Source organism: Homalodisca vitripennis, chromosome 4 (assembly GCF_021130785.1).
Source record: "Homalodisca vitripennis isolate AUS2020 chromosome 4, UT_GWSS_2.1, whole genome shotgun sequence".
In the NCBI taxonomy this organism is placed as follows: domain Eukaryota; kingdom Metazoa; phylum Arthropoda; class Insecta; order Hemiptera; family Cicadellidae; genus Homalodisca; species Homalodisca vitripennis.
In genome coordinates this window covers 204,274,966-204,296,645 of record NC_060210.1, presented here as the reverse complement: position 1 = coordinate 204,296,645, position 21,680 = coordinate 204,274,966, and the positions used below count along the sequence as shown (strand labels likewise).

Here is a 21,680-nt window from a genome sequence, read left to right as displayed (position 1 = left end):
TACTACGAGGCAGCATGGGTTTCCCCGACGCCTTTTAGCCTTCTGAGCTAAATCGAGAAAAAAAAAAAGTTTGAGGTTATATTATATTAATTACGTTTGGTTCACCTTTACCGCCATTTAGTTTGAAATAAATACGTCGATACATATGTGAAACGAAACCTCAAAATAATCATAACAAGTAATAACTTGTGAAGTTCTGTCCAGTTTTGTTAAATTGCGCTTTTCAGGTTTAAATTCGTTTGTAATAGATGCTGAACATCCTCCTAAAAATGCTTGTATATCTAACAAGTAAGTTAGTAGTTTATACAATTATGCATTATTTTTTAACAAATACACATACTAACCGTTCATAACTTTCAAAATAGAGATTGTATAATTATTTTAGTCAAGACCATAGAAAACCAGACTAAATGCCACTTGCTAGGAATCACCTCATTTTGATTATATTTTGGACTCATGTGATTTCTTCTAATTAATCTAAAATTCTGCACAACTCCTATGGATAGGGTAATGTGTAAATAGGTTACTGTTTAGGAGAAATTGACATGAATTGAATACATTCCTTCTGCTGGGGCTGCAATATGATAAGTGTCCAACAGTCAAATGAACAAATCAACTATCAATTAGAACAATTTAAATACTGTTAGACATGTTTACCCTCTTTTTAAAGTAATAATTGTAAGTACTGCTCAAATTTAGTATAAATAAAGTCGTGGTATTTTCTATAATCTAAAATGCATATATTTCTTTTACATTTAAAAATATAGCTTCACTATAATTAATACAAGTCTATAACGTAATTCAGTTCGACATTATTGTTCCAAACTAATTCAATCAAAGTTAAAGTCATGCGTATAGGTATTTGAGTAATGGTCATAGAGATGAGAAATTGTTATTTGTCAATAACCTATTAAAATATAATGTGTAGAGATATTACGTTCATGTAACATGTTACGTGGACACGTTTATCCTTCAAAATAGTAAAAAGTAAGTAAATGTTATAGGTACTGTTTTGTTTGTTACATATTGTAAATACACATAGCCTAGATGGTATTTTATTCATCATAAAATTATTACTTTTTATACTGTAATTTGAAATAATATAATGTAATTAGAATTAAGTAATTGTAATTTAGTTCAAGTATTTATACCGAGGATTCTTTACTCATGAATTTCGATAATCATGAATATCAGTGATTCAAGTGCTGGACGCTTATTATACTGCAGCTTATTCTGGGACTAGAGCTACCTATATATTCTACTATACAGGGTGTTCATTTGAAAACTTCAAACTCGTATTAAAGCCCAAGTAAAGTATCCAAATTCTGTAAACGGGAGTGTATAGTACTAATTGGGGGAACAAAAACAAAATTTCCATTTGTAGGTTTTTATTAATGAAGAAAGGAGAACACTAATATCAGTACCGTACTGATTTTTCAGAACATTGGTTTGGTCAACTGTAAAATGTTAATAACTACGTGATTTTTAATACAATAGAACTAATATAATTTGAAGCTTAGGACATTGAGCTTAGGTAAGACTTTGAATTATGCAAACTCTACGAAATATGCAGAGACATATAAGGACCGTGAGAAAAGTTCTAATGTTACCTTTACAGTATTCCTAAGAGTTTTTATGTTATTACCATCGTGAATTTTAATATTCAAACTAATATAAAGTGCCAAAAAGTATGTAATAACAAACCAAATCAAACATAACATCCTCTAAACTTTAACGGGCTAGGGGAACGGGAGGGAATCAATAACAACCTAAAATACCCCTACAAATATTTTTGGTGAGGTAAACATTGGTAAGCACAAATAATTTCAGCTCAGAAACTAAATAAAAGTACCTGTATATAACCAATTGATTCAAAAGTAAATACAAATTGTTTTTGGCTATCAGTGCAGTCTGCAGCTGCCCTGCACTGCTTGTGATAAACTTATAATCCTCTACCGGCTTTGAAACTTCTCTGTATCTAGGCTCTGCATTGGTCATAAATTTGGAAAATATGTAGTGTTATAATTCTCACAGTGAAAATGAAGTGTGGTCAAATTGTTGAAAGCTGTTTAATATCGTATGGGCGGATTAAGTGAAAAACTATCAGGCCAACACTTAAATATTGTGACACTCCCCACCTTTTTGTTTTGGGTTAATAATAAAAAGAGTGAAAAATAACTTGTTAATATTATTAGTTTAAGTTATAGTTTAAAACAGCTGACTGTCAAAACTTTTTAATGCTTCAACTCCTGAAAATAAATGTTAATTTAGAGCTTAATAATATACTTTTGTTTCTTTATCAATTCTTTTGTTTGTCAGGAGGGCAGTTTGTATAACATTAGTGAAAAATTATGAATCTAAGCAACCATTACATTACATATTATATTAAAAGCTTTTTATGTAAGAAGGATAATCTTGTGCAAAAATTGATAGTTGGAGGACGAATAATTTGCCGATGATACCTCGCTCAGCCTTTCTCATAAGAACCGAGAATGTCTTGAAATAGATGCATTAATTCAGAGTAGTTCCCTTTTACAGTGGCTAGAGGATAACCTTCTTGCAATCAATACAACAAAAACCAAATTCATTGACTTTCACATACGTGATTGTGATGATTTCGCACATGCGAATTCCTGTTTTATGATAGGAGACTCAGAAATTTCATCATCTGAGTCAACTGATTGGGGCTGGTCATCCATCGGTTGTAATCTCAAATACCATCACCATATAGACAAGGTATGTGGAATTTTTCTATTGCGTCGACTCTCTCACTTTTCTAATAGGGAAATACTTTTTGCAGCATATTTTGGTTGTATCTACCCTCATCAAACCTACGGTCTGCCAATTTGGGGGGCTGAATCTAATAGGACTAAGTACATATTCCGCTTACAAAAATAGGCAGTGAGGGTAATTCTTGGCCTCAAAACATCACAATCGTGCAAAGGTCTATTTTGTGCAAACAACCTTCTGACATTTCCCAGTATGTTCATTTTAGAAACCACGTTCTTCGTGAAACAAAATGCTCAACTCTTTAGTTCCTATACACAACCCGGTTACTCTCTGCAGGATCTCTACCGCTTGCCAAATCCTCAGCATCGGACAAAATTTTTTGAAAAACAAATTTTGGACTCAGCAATTAAACTATTTAATCACTTGCCGGTATACCTAAGATCTGAACAGAGTATGCCTGAGTTCTGGAAAAATGTGAAAAGGTTTCTTTTAAACAAAGAATACTATTCTATTAATGTTTTCTTATCTGATAGGAATGTAGTATAATTAAGTTAGTTTCATATATTAATTTTGTTTTGTTAATTCTGACGTTTGTTATGCAATTGTATTGTCAATGACAAATAAACGATTTGATTTGATACCTAATATTTCATATAGTTGATAATAAATAGTTGATGGTTTTTATATACAAGGAATATAAAAAACACAAAAAAGTAATTAGACATTTAGTTAAAACTGATGCATTACAATTGTTAGTCCCAAATAAAAGTATTATTAACACTTTTTATATGGAATACTGTAATTATTTTAAAATATGAAAACACTACTGATAATAATTTTGTTAGAAAAGTGTTAAAGGTAAATAAATTAATCTTAAGTTGTTTATTTGTGGTAAGCAGCGAAAGAACTCTATTTTCTCTCAGTGTTTCAAAATGTGGTACTCAAATATTTACCAAGTTATTTCTGAAAGAGATAGACAATTTCCTCTGGATTGAAGTTCAATACCTTGAAAATGCCTAGAAGCACGTCATGCACAGGACATCCTCATCATCACATAGATTGACAGTTGATAGTTTCCTCCAAATAGTTAATAAAATTAAAGAAGTAAATCAGTATGAAATGGAAGAGTAACGTTATAAATTAAATTATAAACACAATAATGGCTCAGTTACTATAACTAGGCCTGTTTATTTGGAGAATTAGTAGCCTTGACTTCAAGTAAGGACCTATTAAATATTTCAATTATATACAATGTTTGAAATTGAATGTAACCTGCATTGTGTTTTTTGAGAAATGTACCTGAAATTTGGTTGCAGGTGGCTTGAAAAAGGTATCCTGAATATAACTGGTGTAAGTACAAACCTTTCTTCTTTGTGTCTAATTATTAGTTTATAGATTGTTTTTCTAAAGAAGATCCCTGACAGACCCGGGTCCCGATTACCTCTCTCTTACGCTAAACATCTCTCACTTCAAACGTTTACCATATTAAAACATATATCTATATTACATTAACTATATTATTATTATATATATATTACTATATAAAAATAGATGTATAAAATGTCATATGGAGCCATGTTTGGAGAATATGGAGGCTGGGACATTGTTACAATACTGTTTTTGGGAAAAAATTCACAAACAAGCAATGGAGTGTGAGCGGGTGCATGGTTATGGTGCAAAAGCCATGAATTTGTTTTGCCACAAATCTGAGCATTTTTTCAGATCGCAGACAGAGTTGAACTTGCAGGTAGCACTCCTTATTGACCTTGTGGCAAGAAGAATTCATGATGCACTATGCCATTACAATCGAAGAACACAGTGAGCAGAACCTTCACATTGAACTGCACTTGTCAGGCATTTTTCGGTCTTGACGATCCAGAATGCCTCCACTGGGATGATTGAGCCTCAGTTTAGACATCACATCTGTAAATTCATATTTTGTCACCTGGTGTAACACGTTTTAGTAATTCTGCATCATTGTTGACTTCATTTAGTGTAGTATCCTGAGCAACTTCCATTCATCGCGTTTTTTTTTTTCAAAATTAATAGATTTTGGAACAAATTTAACTACCAGACGTTTCATTCCAAAAATCTCATGGCATGTGCCAATTGATATGCCAACTTCATCAGTGACTTCTATGATCATAATACAGTGATTTTTCATAACCGTTTCTTCCACTTTTTCACATTTTCAGTGGTTGTTGATGTGCTGGGAGGTCTGGAGTGTTTGTCATCTCCAATGTCTTCATGGCCATCTTTTAAATGTTTATAACACTTGTAAACCCTTGTTCTACTCATAGCAGACTCACCTTTTGGCCTTTGGTAACATTTCTTACACTTTGTTACACTCCATTTCATTTTTCACTCAAAATTTGATACAAATTGTTTGATTGAAGAGTACCAACATAATAAACAAAATCTGGACAATCGACTCCAAATCCACGAAACTTAAAAATTCCTGTTAATTTTTTATCACACCTCATATATTGCTCAAACTGCCTGGATATCATGGAACACAAAACATTGGAAATAGCATGACAGTTAAAGTACTATGCAGTTTTTCCTTTTTTATATTTTCTTAGTAGAAATTATTGAAAAATGGTTTGTTATTAACGTTTGTATTTTTATTTTTTCTAGATGATCTCCAATAACTGGATGTAAGCAGGACTACTAGGTCTTTGCTTAATATTTGTGAGTACTTCAACATATTATGCTTAACACGCATGATTCAAGATTCAAGATCTTTATTGGTCTTTAAAACACATTCAATAGTGCAATAAACTTTGTCAAGTTACTAAAATATTCTAAACTAAAACACTAAACTAAAACTAAAACAAACTACTCAGATTCTACCTACTTAATCCAGCCTACCAGCAAATACATATATAGATCTATATAATTAATAACAACAATAACCAAACAACCAACAGATCTATATAAATTAAAAATAATAAATAAATATTAACACATTTAACATGTATAAAATTTTAAAACTCAACAATATTAAAACTAAATAAATAACTGAATAAATAAATACATAATAAGAGACAAAATTTAAAAAATTATTGTTGTGGTGTCACAATTTAAGAATTCATCAACACAATAAAATATATTAAATTTTAACCAGCACTTCAAACTGTTTTAAATTTAACTAAAGATACAGATCTAGCATATAATGGTAACTTATTGAACAATTTAATTTTCATAAAAAGATGACTGCATTTTGTTTTGGTTAATTTAACTGGTAAAAGTTGTAACAAATGTTTTGTTCTAGTAGGATAATCATGAATATCCTGCCTAGTTGTAAATGTTTCAAGTTATTCCTTTACACTTATAAGGCAGTAGAATATATACATATTAGGAATAGTCATCACTTTTAATTCCTTAAAAATTGGAACACAAGTCTCTCGTTTTTGAAACATTTTTCATAACACGTAATGCATTTTTTTGCCATTTAAATACTCTTACTGCACTACTACTGTTCCCCCATAGAGTTATACCATAACTTAAGTGTGAATGGAAAAATGCATAATAGGAGGCTAGAAGCATATCCGTAGTTATACAATGTCTCAATTTACTCAAGAGATAGACTACTCTAGATAATTTTTTACACAATTGATCTATGTGATGTTCCCAACTCAATCTGCTGTCAAGGTATACCCCTAAAGTTTTACAGGTTTACTAACTTCATAATTCCTATTTAAAGTGAACAGTATTTTCTCAGTCTTTTGATCATTTACTATTAAGTAGTTTGTCTCAAACCATTCCATAGCCGATTTTACCGCATAGTTTTCTTCCATAATAAGATTCTTATAATTTTCACTGAAATTCAAGAGTGTGGTGTCATCTGCATATAATACTGAGGAGCATGGTACATTAAACGAGAAATCATTAACAGCAACAACAAACAAAAAAGGGCCCAGGACAGAACCTTGTGGGACTCCAATTTCAATAGGTTTTAGTTCGGATCTATCTTTATTTTGCACAACTATCTGCTGTCTATTTTTTAGATAGGACATCATTAATTGCAGTTCTTTGCCTCTAATACCATATCTATAGAGTTTGGATAGTAATAACTCATGATCTATGCAGTCAAATGCTTTGGTCAAGTCGATTAATGTTGCAGATGATAACACCCCTCTTTCAAAATTTGCTAAAATCGTATCTACAATATTTTCAACTGCTTTTATTGTACTTCGGTTTTGTATGAACCCAAAACTGTTCTTTACAAAATAGATTATTATTAACAAAAAATGAATTTAGTTGCCATTTTATACAAGTCTCAAATATTTTTACTAAAAATTGGTACTAACGAAATCGGCCTGTAGCTAGATGGGCTAAAATTATCTCCTTTTTTGTACACAGGAGTTACTTTAGTAACCTTAAGGGGCATGAGGAAGTACACCTTGCTCTCTATCATCATATTAAGCAATAATGACAATGAATCAGCTATTTCATTTATAATTTTCTTTACGAGCATATTAGAAATACCATAATAGTCTTCACTACATGATAGGTTTAGATTGGCAACAACTTTTAATACATCAACTGTTGTAATTCTTTGCCATGTTAAGAGTGTCACAGTCATTAAAATTAGATAAATGGTTTTCTACTAACTCTATGGCACAGTTTGAGGTGGTCTCATATTGGATTTATGATCCAATCTCACTTACTAAATTAGTAAAAATAGTTATTAAAAGAACTAGAATTTATTACTGAGTCACTGTAATTTCTTCTACTGCCTGTTTCACTCTTAATAACTTTCCATGCAGCCTTGCATTTATTAGAAGAGTTTATTCTTCATTTGCTATTTTTTAAGGTAATTTATCCTATTTCTATAGAGTTTTTTAACATTTGCATAATCTTTTTTATAATTACTTTCATTGTTTGTTCCTTTACTATTTTTAAATCTATCATAAAATGTTACAACAAACTTTTTTCATTTCTTGTAATTCTGGTGTATACCATTTAATATTAGGCCTTGTTCAACAGTTTTTACCTTAATTTCCTTTAATTTACAGCACTCATTAAGAGAATTTGTCACTAATAACATAAAATTGTCAAAAGCTAGTTCTGCATCAGTATGTTGATTCAGTTGTGGTAGGCTAGACCGACGTAAATAATCTCTAAACTTAAATATTGCTCCTGGTGTCAGATCTCTTATAGTTCTAGTTTTGTACTTTGGATGGCTATCTGAGAGAGATAATCCATTGAACTTAGCAAAAACTCCAGCATGGTCTGATAAGTGAGGTTCAACAATTTGACACTCGATTTGATCTCTAGATATAGTACTTATTATATTGTCTAGACATGCATCCCCTCTAGTGGGTTCTTCATTCAGCCAGTAAATATTGTAGGATCTCAATAAATTTAAAAAGGACTCAGTTTGCATTGAATTTACACTAATATTTATATTAAAATCTGCAGATATTATATATTCAAAACCATTGTACTTTTGATTGAGAAAACTAAGGAAAGACTCTAATAGTATTAAAAATTCCTTTGTATCAGAATCTGGTGTTCTATAAAGAGTGACAATAACTGTTTTAATCTTTAGGAGAGTTACTGCTGTAACCTCAAATGTAAGATCAGCATAAAATTTATCTAAATTTATAGTTTCAAATTCAATACCCTCCTTAACATATATTATGCTGCCACCTCCTTTGGTACGTAGACTTTTCCTACAGTAAACAGCAGCTAAATTAAAACCACAAGGAACATAAAATGAGATTTCTTGTTCACAAAGCCAATGTTCATTAAGTGTTAAAAACATTACAATTTATACTACTTATAAATAAATTTAATAAATCTAACTTTTTTCTAATCGACTGTATATTTAAATGCATAACACTAAGAGGTATAGCAGAAAGTTCCCCTTGGAGTTTCGGCCTAGAAACGCTGAGCTGGAGTTTCCCGATGGAGTCTCAGTGCCTGGTGGTGGAGGCTGCTCATCCGTCAGATGTGAGTGTTGTGACTGTGTCTTTCTTCCTGTTGTTGCTTCCACAATTAGTTTGGCAAGCCAATCCTTTCCTGCATCATTGAAGTGTTGCCCATGACGTGTATGGAATTGCCTTTCGGCTTTGCTGGCCTCAACAAGAGTAACATTAGGAAACCTGTTGGTTTTTTAGATGTGCGTTGGTCTTTAGTATTTCGGTGTTCACACAAGACCACCCTTCTAAGTCCCTTCTTTTAGGCAAATCTATTAAAACAATATTTGGTTGTGTAATACTATTCAGAGTAACTTCTATTTCATCAAGAGCTTCGATAGCCTCGTTTTTAGCCACATCATTCGAGCCACACATTATCACTAAAAATCATGATGCTGTAACAGTTTTTAAAATGCTTAAATGATGAGTTTTTTTAATGTAGTAGCGTTTAATGATTTTAAATAATGCACATATTGATCTAATCTTCATGGTTTTATTTCCCACCAATGTTGCTTCAGATCCATTGTTTTTAATGTGTGTTTCTTGATTTCTGATTGTGGTAGATCGGCATACTTGGTATATGTGAAAAATGATCACAAGGATATGGACACTCAGTTTGCTGTTTCACTGAAATTGTTTTATACTTGGTAGCACATTGATTACTTACTGTTATATTAGTTACATGGGACTCGCGCAATGTCATCAGGTTACACAATGGAATGAGGGCCGGGACGTGTCCCAAATACCTTTAAATATTCTAATAACTCATGCTCGTGCATTCGCACTGGCAAGATATCAGGCATTGCTCCACAATGATTTTGACTGATGCACCCGCTGTAGTGAAAGTGTCACATTTAAAGAAAGAATTCATTAATGCTTAAGTTTTGAAGCAGTCACTTCACTACTCTGAGGTTTCTTATAACCATAATAGTTCTGTTTGGTATTCTGTTTGATAAGATCTTTGTACAGGCCAGTGGCCCATCAGGGTGCATGGAATAAGGATCAAAAGGGCTGTTCCTTAACCCTTTAAGGAGTATGTATGTCATATGACATCTTCTTTTGATAGGCTAAAATGAGTAAAGGATGGAATCCAAAAAATTACCAAAAGAAATCAAAAATAAAAAAAAACTTTAAAATCTCTTTAAAAAATGTTCATTTACATTTGAAAACTTAATAAAAAGGACTACATGTTCCACAAGTCAATATTTCAGTACTTTTTCAAAATCAAATGTCTTATTTCCTCATTACAACAGACTCGATCAATATTGTCTGCCATTTGTACAACAGTAACAAGCTAGATGGTTGATCGACAAATAAATATAAGTCACTCTCACAGGATAAATATGGCTACAGTATGCAGTATACAAGGAATGGTTAGTACTCGTATAATGTGGTGCATATTCTGACAGTAAAGTGATGCGCGCACGACATGACCTTGAGTCAGTGGCTTCTACAATCTGGTGATAAAATCAGATTACAAGTGAATGCGAGCACAAACATGGAGGTTAAGTATGTTGCCGATAGATGGAACCACTTTACAGACAAATCTACTTAAAGGCAATCAGTAATAACATTGCATTTACGATGATACAAAAATACAGAGGTTAAACGTCATATGACGTCCATACCCTTTTGGGCCGCTATAAGAGTATATACATGATTGTCATTTATGGTTGACCAAGTTTTAGTGTAAAGTTTGGCTGATCTTTTCAGTGAATTCTTGAACAGTGTAGATAGGATGTTCCAATAGCCACGAATCGAGTTTGCTCTTCATTGTCTTTCCAGTTGGTTGTTTGAAGAAAGCTGGGAGCTGATTGTAGAGTGGTGCTCCCATCGTTGAGAGTTTCTTGTCATGAAGGGCAGTTTGATGTCTGACTGGCGGTATCAGAGACGCATTCTGGGTATTGTAGCAATGTGGTCGTGTTACCTTAGGAAGTCCAAGCTTGTCCACATGTACAATGAGTTATTGTCATGAAGGGCAGTTTGATGTCTGACTGGCGGTATCAGAGACGCATTCTGGGTATTGTAGCAATGTGGTCGTGTTACCTTAGGAAGTCCAAGCTTGTCCACATGTAGAATGAGTTCTTGTCATGAAGGGCAGTTTTGATGTCTGACTGGCGGTATCAGAGACGCATTCTGGGTATTGTAGCAATGTGGTCGTGTTACCTTAGGAAGTCCAAGCTTGTCCACATGTACAATGAGTTATTGTCATGAAGGGCAGTTTGATGTCTGACTGGCGGTATCAGAGACACATTCTGGGTATTGTAGCAATGTGGTCGTGTTACCTTAGGAAGTCCAAGCTTGTCCACATGTAGAATGAGTTCTTGTCATGAAGGGCAGTTTGATGTCTGACTGGCGGTATCAGAGACGCATTCTGGGTATTGTAGCAATGTGGTCGTGTTACCTTAGGAAGTCCAAGCTTGTCCACATGTAGAATGAGTTCTTGTCATGAAGGGCAGTTTGATGTCTGACTGGCGGTATCAGAGACGCATTCTGGGTATTGTAGCAATGTGGTCGTGTTACCTTAGGAAGTCCAAGCTTGTCCACATGTACAATGAGTTATTGTCATGAAGGGCAGTTTGATGTCTGACTGGCGGTATCAGAGACGCATTCTGGGTATTGTAGCAATGTGGTCGTGTTACCTTAGGAAGTCCAAGCTTGTCCACATGTAGAATGAGTTCTTGTCATGAAGGGCAGTTTGATGTCTGACTGACAGTATCAGAGACACATTCTGGGTATTGTAGCAATGTGGTCGTGTTACCTTAGGAAGTCCAAGCTTGTCCACATGTAGAATGAGTTCTTGTCATGAAGGGCAGTTTGATGTCTGACTGGCGGTATCAGAGACGCATTCTGGGTATTGTAGCAATGTGGTCGTGTTACCTTAGGAAGTCCAAGCTTGTCCACATGTAGAATGAGTTATTGTCATGAAGGGCAGTTTGATGTCTGACTGGCGGTATCAGAGACGCATTCTGGGTATTGTAGCAATGTGGTCGTGTTACCTTAGGAAGTCCAAGCTTGTCCACATGTAGAATGAGTTCTTGTCATGAAGGGCAGTTTGATGTCTGACTGGCGGTATCAGAGACGCATTCTGGGTATTGTAGCAATGTGGTCGTGTTACCTTAGGAAGTCCAAACTTGTCCACATGTAGAATGAGTTCTTGTTATGAAGGGCAGTTTGATGTCTGACTGGCGGTATCAGAGACGAATTCTGGGTATTGTAGCAATGTTGTTGTGTTACCTTAGGAAGTCCAAACTTGTCCACATGTAGAATGAGTTCTTGTCATGAAGGGCAGTTTGATGTCTGACTGGCGGTATCAGAGACGCATTCTGGGTATTGTAGCAATGTGGTTGTGTTACCTTAGGAAGTCCAAGCTTGTCCTCATGTACAATGAGTTCTTGGATTTATCACAGTGACTGTCTTTTTTTTAATTATTTGAATGCTGGTCTACAGCTGTCCCTGGAATTCAGATTGGCTAGAGATCTCACAGCCGATTTTTTTTATTTTCAGCACTCGCTTCAGGTTTGCTGTTGAAGTACTGCCCATACAATGACAGGGTCCCCACCCGACCGTGAAAACCGTGAAACCGGGAATAAGCCGTGAATTTCGTTCACCGTGAAAAACCTTAAATAAGCCCGTGAATTTTGTTTACATACCGTGAAAATCTCTACAACTTTTGAATAAATAAAATCAACACGCGGTCGTCGTCAGACGATCATATGGGAAAGTTGGACCTTCGCTATTGCAAAGTAAAAAGTAGCACGCAATGTAGGGGATAGACCACGAAGTTTGACAGGTGCTGCTATCTGAGCGATTGTACTGATAATATGGTTTATAAACAAATGAGGAAAAGGAAGGGCCGGTGGGAGATGACGCTTCCGGCTTCAAATCACGTGAGGCCTGTCTTTGTCTGTCGCCAGGTTTCCGGGCCTTGGCTACGCTACGCGGCTGTAAACAAGGCATTCTCTGATTGAACGCGAGATTAATAACACAATTTAATTACTTGATAGATTGTCGTTTAATGTAAACACTTTTTCGTATTGGAGTTTTTTTAATTGTATCAGATATAGTCTATTACTGTTTTCATAAAATAAAAAAAAGTATACAAATCCTTAATCTAATGTAAGGAATTTAAATTACATTTTAACTTAATTTCATTCTATTAAATCCCTTATTTTATTTAAATATTAATGAGAAAAAATGCTATTCAGTACGATATCTATATCGTTGTGTGTTAAATGACTGTTAACACAATGTAATAATTATAAAAAATTTTAATTTATGGTGGACAATAAATTGAATTTAATTTAGGGTCTCTTGCGTAAATAAATAGTATAATAATGTGACGGAGCAGAACCTACACGACACATATCAATTAACGCAGCGAGACCATAACTTTATAGGCCTATATAACTGTTTTAATTACCAGTAAGGGTCGTTTGAGAAAACAATTTTATTTTTCATCTCTTTAGATATTTAAACGGTAGTGATATGCGTTTTCCTTATCAATAATATTTTTTATGATTCCTAAGCTGCATTGGATATTACGAGTGTACACGGTTTAAATCTTTTTATGGTGAATGTGTGTTTAAATTGTATAATGTATTAGTTAAATATTACAAATGAAACACGTCATGTTATAAAAACGTTAGAAAAAAAACCATTGCATTTTTTCTAACCAGAAACAACAAACGTCAAGTAACTTTGTAGTGTTAAGCTTTAATTACTACAAAACTACAAATCGAGGAAGTCGTCCAAGTATAATTTTGTCGGGTTCCATACGACTACGTTAACGCTATTAATCATTTCATGCAGATGAAAAATATATCGTACAAGGTTCATTTATTGTAATGTGGTGCAGCGATGTTATGTAAAAATAACCTTTGTTGTCTACTGTCAATGAGAGTGGACAGGGGAGGGGTATATCGGAGTACTCCCACTCCCCCATCCTCGGACAACAGCTGGTTTCATGTCTCAACATGAAAGATTTGTTTCCCCAGCTCGACACTCCAATCTTATTCTTATTGTGAGAATTGATATAAAGATTTAAAGCTTTTCATTCAACTCATTCTGACACTTTCTCACGGAAATTCTTCTGTTGAAAGAGGCTTCTCTTGTCAACAAACAGTGTATAGTTGAAAACTTGAAGGAGGAGAGTTTAGTCGCGTTGAGAAAAGTTTGTGACGGCGTATCAGCAGCAGGAGGATTGGAGGCAATGGAAATCACTAATGAATTAGTTCATGCTGCCAAAAATTCCCACGCCCACTACTCGGAGCACTTGGCAAAACAACGAGAAGAAATGAAAGACAAAATTAATTCTGAGAAAGAGAGGAAGCAAGCTGCAATATAGAAAAAAAAGAATTGGAAGCACACAAATTCCAGGTTTTGTCCGACGCCAGGAAAAGGGCAGCTGAGTTAGACGATAAGATACAGGAACTTAGCAAAAAGTTGCAAATCGTATAATTCACTTTTATTCTAGACATTTTTATCAATTTCTTTATTTATGTGTACAAATATAATTTTTTTTGTATAAACTGGTACCAAATAACTTTTTTCTTATAACAAGTTGTATATAATTTTTTATACATTTAACGTTTATATGTTATTTTTAATTTCAATAAAATTGCCTTTCTTATGTACTAATTAAAATGTGAACCTGTGATTATGTGAAAAATTTTCCTGTGGAAGAAATTGATCGAAATAATAATAATAATGTGTTAAACAAGAAAATAATTTAATTAATCAACGCAAGTGTAACTTCATGGACTCAAAACGAGTTAGCCTTAGCCAACGTCGAATCCTGTCACCCTGCATCTTGTCTAACCTGTGTCAACAAAGTTCTCTTCAGATTTCAACAAACTTGTAAGTTAAAAGAAAATTATGAGCTATGTGCATGCTAATTATATTGAAATTTGTCTTTGTCATTGCTTTGATGACTGTTATGATAATGTTTTTGTAAAAATAATATGCCTTGTTATATTCATTATGTAGCAAATCGCACATAAAATCGGGCTCGCTCGCCGCTCATTGCTTGCGTCGTAACCGAAAAAGCCTATTGTTATTTCGTTGTTTTAGACGTTTCCGTCAATCTCCTGCACGACCAATGACATCGTTAGTCAAATGGGAAGAAGTTTTATATTGTATTTTACCGCTCTGCCGCCGCGTCTGTAGTGTTTACGTCTCAAACTTCGCCCCCTCTCCAACACGATTTTGTTTGTACCGGTAACGTTGTTTATGAAAACTTTCCGACCTTGAATTTTAAATTTTTTTTAAACCGTGAAAACCGTGAATTAGCCGTGAATTTGAGTATTTAGATTGAGTGGGAACCCTGAATGACCTCAAGTGGGTTTCCATAAGTGCACCACTGAAGTTTAATTAGAATATGAGGATCACTATGATTGTATATTTAGAGTTTTTGTGTTTGAATAACCAAACGTAGGTATGATCAAAATTATCCATCCCAGCATCAATAGGCTTTTGGAAACCACTGAGGAATTCAATTTTGGGAATGGAGTCAAAACATTTATAAACTCATCATCTATTTTGGCTCCCGAAGAAAAGTGATGACCATGCAAATGTTTTTTTCAGATTGAAAAATAACCCTGTGATCTGAATGAGTAGTTCATGATTAAATAGGTCATCATCAAGTAACACCCGTCTATATGGCAAGTGGTCAAGTAGTGGTCATTTTAATGGGATCACATTTTTGTATTCAATACATTAATATTCACTTCTTTCACCATCATGAGTTTATAAATATATTTTTTTTATGAAATCAATTAAGTTTTCTATGTGAATTTATCTAATAATTTGTTATTTTTACACCCATCGTTCTGCTGTTTACTTTTTATAAATTTATCTTGTTAGTGGTTCTAATACCTATTTTGTTACCAACTTATAGTTACCTTGTTAACAGTTCCATTTGCTTAACTTGTTATCAGCTGTTAAGTTTCTTCTAACTACCTTTGTGTCACTATATATTGTCACTGTTAGAATTTTGTTATTTCTAGTATTTTGGAATGCATTATTGTTATTTGTTCTATTTTTACTATCTTTAATAATATAAAAGTGAAGAAAAGTAAAGTAAAGATGTCTTATTTAACCTGGTGAAGTTAGGGCTCTAACACAACCAGGGGACCAACAGCTTAAAGGTGACTTCTGAACCACCACTAGCTGCTTGCAAGGACAGGATCGCTCAGCGGTCACCCATCCAAGCAGCAGCCACGCTCGACGTTGCTTGATCTGGTTATCTTGCGATAACCGTTGTACCTGTTACACTACGCCATTGACCAATTATATCTTATTTGTAGCCATATTGATGCTTAAGACATTCACATTCTTGTAGTTATTTTGTAAGTAATCTTGTTATCGTTGAAAGGAAGTAAATAAATAAATAGTACAGACCCTAAAAAATATGTATACATCTAAAGAATATTGTATTCCAGAGTTGAACAACACTAGAAACATATTGCTACAAGAGAAATTTGTGTAGCAAATTGCAACTCTGGATGTTGCACTTGTTGATAATTAGTCTTTAAAGATGTTGATTTAAATCTGTTTCAGGTTACAAAATCAGGTGTTATCAAATATATAACAAAACATTACGAAGAAAGTAAAAAAGTTGGTAAGTTTATTATTTGCAAAACTTATAGTTTTCTTAAGTAATTTAATTCTAAGAGTGATGGAGTTTGGAATTTTTATGGGAACTATTCCTACTGTGGTAATTTGTATGAACTTAACGAAGGCAATAGAAAAAAAAAACAATGGCCAAATTTAGGAACAATTCCTTTATGAATTGTTAGCAAGCTGACTCTGTTCTCTACACATTTAATGCAACAGAACCGGTGAATAAACTGATATTATCAAGCACGCCTGTTACCTCTGCTGCCTAATACTTTGACATGCAACGATCTGTGCAAATCAAAGAAATACTTAATTCTTACACGCTAATGTATACGATATTGTCTACAAATTTTTTAATTTAATTTAATTTTCTTTGTCCTGTTAAGCTTTTATTTAATCATGTACATGTCACACTTACCAAGTCCGTCCTATCTCTAAGGAATGGGGTTTTCATTATCTATACAGAATGCAGAATCTCTTTAGTCATATGTGTTATTTGCAAATCCTTAAGTCTTGTAAATATCAGCCACTTCTTAGGTGTGTGTATGATTCCATTGTGTACACAGACTTCTTCAAATGCCAGGCTTTAACCCTATGCACTCGAAGGAAGTAGTTGTAATTTGTCCTTGGAGCTTGTGAGGCCAGCTCGACTCGCCGCTGCCATGTTGTCGGAAGGGTGGATTAATTTTTGCCGTAATGTTATCCCAGCTGTACTGGCCAACATGTAATACGTCTATAGCTTGTGAGGCCAGCACTACTGGCCGCTGCCATGTTGTCAGAAGGGTGGATTAATTTTTGCCGTAATGTTATCCCAGCTGTACTGGCCAACATGTAATACGTCTATAGCTTGTGAGGCCAGCACTACTGGCCGCTGCCATGTTGTCGGAAGGGTGGATTAATTTTTGCCGTAATGTTATCCCAGCTGTACTGGCCAACATGTAATACGTCTATAGCTTGTGAGGCCAGCACTACTGGCTGCTGCCATGTTGTCGGAAGGGTGGATTAATTTTTGCCGTAATGTTATCCCAGCTGTACTGGCCAACATGTAATACGTCTATAGCTTGTGAGGCCAGCACTACTGGCCGCTGCCATGTTGTCGGAAGGGTGGATTAATTTTTGCCGTAATGTTATCCCAGCTGTACTGGCCAACATGTAATACGTCTATAGCTTGTGAGGCCAGCACTACTGGCCGCTGCCATGTAGTCGGAAGGGTGGATTAATTTTTGCCGTAATGTTATCCCAGATGTACTGGCCAACATGTAATACGTCTATAGCTTGTGAGGCCAGCACTACTGGCCGCTACCATGTTGTCGGGAAGGGTGGATTAATTTTTGCCGTAATGTTATCCCAGCTGTACTGGCCAACATGTAATACGTCTATAGCTTGTGAGGCCAGCACTACTGGCTGCTGCCATGTTGTCGGAAGGGTGGATTAATTTTTGCCGTAATGTTATCCCAGCTGTACTGGCCAACATGTAATACGTCTATAGCTTGTGAGGCCAGCACTACTGGCCGCTGCCATGTTGTCAGAAGGGTGGATTAATTTTTGCCGTAATGTTATCCCAGCTGTACTGGCCAACATGTAATACGTCTATAGCTTGTGAGGCCAGCACTACTGGCCGCTGCCATGTAGTCGGAAGGGTGGATTAATTTTTGCCGTAATGTTATCCCAGCTGTACTGGCCAACATGTAATACGTCTATAGCTTGTGAGGCCAGCACTACTGGCTGCTGCCATGTTGTCGGAAGGGTGGATTAATTTTTGCCGTAATGTTATCCCAGCTGTACTGGCCAACATGTAATACGTCTATAGCTTGTGAGGCCAGCACTACTGGCCGCTGCCATGTTGTCGGAAGGGTGGATTAATTTTTGCCGTAATGTTATCCCAGCTGTACTGGCCAACATGTAATACGTCTATAGCTTGTGAGGCCAGCACTACTGGCCGCTGCCATGTAGTCGGAAGGGTGGATTAATTTTTGCCGTAATGTTATCCCAGATGTACTGGCCAACATGTAATACGTCTATAGCTTGTGAGGCCAGCACTACTGGCCGCTACCATGTTGTCGGAAGGGTGGATTAATTTTTGCCGTAATGTTATCCCAGCTGTACTGGCCAACATGTAATACGTCTCTAGCTTGTGAGGCCAGCACTACTGGCTGCTGCCATGTTGTCGGAAGGGTGGATAAATTTTTGCCGTAATGTTATCCCAGCTGTACTGGCCAACATGTAATACGTCTATAGCTTGTGAGGCCAGCACTACTGGCCGCTGCCATGTTGTCGGAAGGGTGGATTAATTTTTGCCGTAATGTTATCCCAGCTGTACTGGCCAACATGTAATACGTCTATAGCTTGTGAGGCCAGCACTACTGGCCGCTGCCATGTTGTCGGAAGGGTGGATTAATTTTTGCCGTAATGTTATCCCAGATAGTATCCTGTGATTACGGTGTTTTCTATTTGGTCTCGTTTAAGACCATGCTCTGTCAGAATCAGTACGTTTGGCTTAATTTTTTGAACTAGATGTTGAAGTCTATTAATTTTATTTGAAATTTCTTGTGTGTTTTGATGCAGAATGAGGAGACTTGATGGATTTTTAAAAATATTTTTGTGTGATCCTGGATCTCTCTGCTGTGCTACACTAATATTTTGTTCCAGAATATTTTTGTTTTGTATCTTTTCTTTTTTTGATGATTCTCTTCTAAAAAATGAGAGTTTGGATGGACATTAACAAGTTTATTTGGTGATAAAAAAGGTGATCCTGCAATGTTGCTGGAGTCACTGTCATGATTATCATATTCGGTAGTATTGGACAGTTCTTCAGTTGGAGTTTGACTTTGGTTGTGCAGTTTTTTTGACAGAGTTTGTCTGATTCTCCCTGTTGTTGCATTAGTCGAGAGTTTTATTGTTGGATCTTGACGGGTTTTCCCAGGCTGATTTTGGTTAGATGTGATTTTACTGGCTAGATTTTTATTAAAAAATTCTTCTATGCTTTCATTTTTGTCTCGGACCACTCACCCAAATGGAGAATTCGTCTATGGTCAGTCAGATATGTGGGGAAGGATAAGGTAGATAGAAGAACCTGATGGGTCTTTATCAAGGTTCTTTTAACGTGGCATGCCTAGAACAGGGTTAAGAAGTAATCTCCTTCAGAATATCCGTTAGAAAGTCCAGCACTCCTGCCACTTTTGGGAGCAGGTCTTGAAAGCCTCTTTCGAAATGAGTTGAGCCTTTGCATTTTGCATTGTGTCAATCCAGAAATCACACAGTACCATATCAGTAGGATAGGAGCCTGAAGAATTGGAGCATTGTCCTGCCCTGATGAAGCTGCCAAGTTTTTGTAATCCATACGTCAGGATGGTTTAGTCGCACTGCATCACATAAGTGGTGTAGAACTTCTACGTAGTACTCTCTAGTGATAGTCTGACTCTCGGGTGCGTAATCATGATAAACTACTCCAATGCAGTCGAAAGACACAGAATGATCTTGATTTTGTTCAAACCTGACATGCTTTTTTCAGACAGGGTAATGTGAGGAATAGAGTTGTCTTTGGTTCGGCGCTGGGTTATCAAAGCATTTTAGGGAATGAAACAGGAAACGCTCTGGGCAAGATCGGCTCTGAAAGCCTTTTGGTAGGGCCAAAACCAGGCTGTGGATTAGCCATCTTCTAAAGTAAGGCTCTTTCAAATGCCTCGGAAAAGAGGATCTGATTCGAGACGTAGAGAAGGTCTCAGGACTCAGGCAATCAGAAATGTTTATCTTTTCATATGCTCAAGGTCGGACTACTCTTTTAGATCTGAGCCAGTACTCTAGTACTTGGGATGCTAATAGGATATGACCCTCTTCGGAAACATCTAATAAATGGGGACTTAACTCAAACTGATGAATGCAGGTTCTGTTTAGAATCAGTGGAGTACATTATGGCTCCACTATTCTACTGTTTGTAAAATCAGAAACATTTCTAGGGGAGCCAAAAGGATATTAAAGAAAAGAGAGCACAAATCCAATTGGGTTTTGCAGAACCCTCAGATTTTAAGAGTTAAGTGCAAGGGAAGCGCAAAGTTCTTGCAGGACTGATTGAGGGGTACTAGACTGTTCCCTTATAAAACAGTGACCAAACTACAATGAGTTGTGGTACCACACCACTCACACCTTCACTCAAACCTTTTACAATGAAGTAAATTTTCATTTCAAATATATTATGTCACCACTTTAAAACTATGTAAAATTTTATCAGCTCAACTAAGATCTGTTGAACTTAAACGTACTAGTGCGGTCTGTTGAATAATTTAGACCTCATAATTTTCATTAGTAACACTAATAAATCTGCTGCCTGACAATATATTCCACAAATAACAGTCTTAAGTGATCACCATGGCTGTAGTGACCTCTTGTCTAACAAATACAATCAAAGGTGTATTACTTTCAGTATTGCACTAACTTTGACCCTACTCATAGATTCCAGTGGCAGAGCATGAACCGGTGGACCATACCAAGGCGCGGCGGTGGCGTCAACTCGGCACAACGCAGCGTAATGCCCATCGCACCCCTGCTCTGCCTTCCCACATGTAGCTTCAGTCTCTAAGGAACAATTCATTCGGTTGTAAAAATGTATAAGATATTTGTTGATCTGTCAGGAGTTATAGATATCTGTGTCCCAAAACCATAGTATCATCTAACTGTATTTTTGTGCTCTTAAAATTAAATTAAATTAAAATACCTTAATTATCTCTGTAGTTTTTCATGTAATTTCAGTTAGATAGTGATGAATAAGTTTTTAGCTTTCTTTTCATGACTGATAAAAGCTAAAAGCATAACAATTCTTGTTTATAACGGTAAAATGTTTTATAATTATGAGATTTTAAGTATTTAACTTTCTTTAAGAGTGTTCCAGATTGAGCCATTTTATAGTTGATGTCTAAACTGCCATAGCTTGTTTTGTACACTAAAATCTACAAGCTAGGAGTGATTTCAGAAAAAGTTTGATATTTTTATTCGTTATGAGTTGTGTTTTACAATTTTATCCTCGTGTTTTCTCTCTGTGATTTAAAATCGCTTGCTCAAGGTTTCCGGCTTGTTGTAAATATGATCTTTTATTATTTACTAGCGGGCCCGGCGCGCTTTGCTGCGCATTTCAATAATTTTTTGCAAAAGTTGCCCGCGGCTTCGCACGCAATTTCCCGTTGAAAACAGTACACTATATTCACTTATTCTTTTTCTATCACATTCTAAACATTGCTGAGATAATTGATAGTCGTTCCATCGTGAGCCTCTTGGGCGTATTATGAAGGTATGTACCATATTCCTGCCTCTATCTAGCTGTTACCCACGGCTTCGCACGCAAATCTTAAGAACCGAAGTCCTTATATTACTTAGTAAATTTTTTTTTTTATTATAATAAATTTTAGATTA

The 21,680-nt window shown here is 35.5% G+C and overlaps 1 long non-coding RNA gene across 2 annotated transcripts; it reads left to right on the top strand.

Annotated features, from left to right (window-relative positions):
• The first annotated feature begins 849 nt into the window (after window positions 1-849).
• Window positions 850-21,455, top strand: LOC124360931. Of its 2 annotated transcripts, XR_006922293.1 has the most exons (5): window positions 850-987; window positions 4,047-4,080; window positions 5,368-5,421; window positions 16,218-16,278; window positions 20,727-21,455. It is a non-coding gene; the product is annotated as an uncharacterized LOC124360931 (long non-coding RNA). The 2 variants fall into 2 exon arrangements; XR_006922292.1 differs by lacking the exon at window positions 4,047-4,080.
• Window positions 21,456-21,680: the final 225 nt, after the last annotated feature.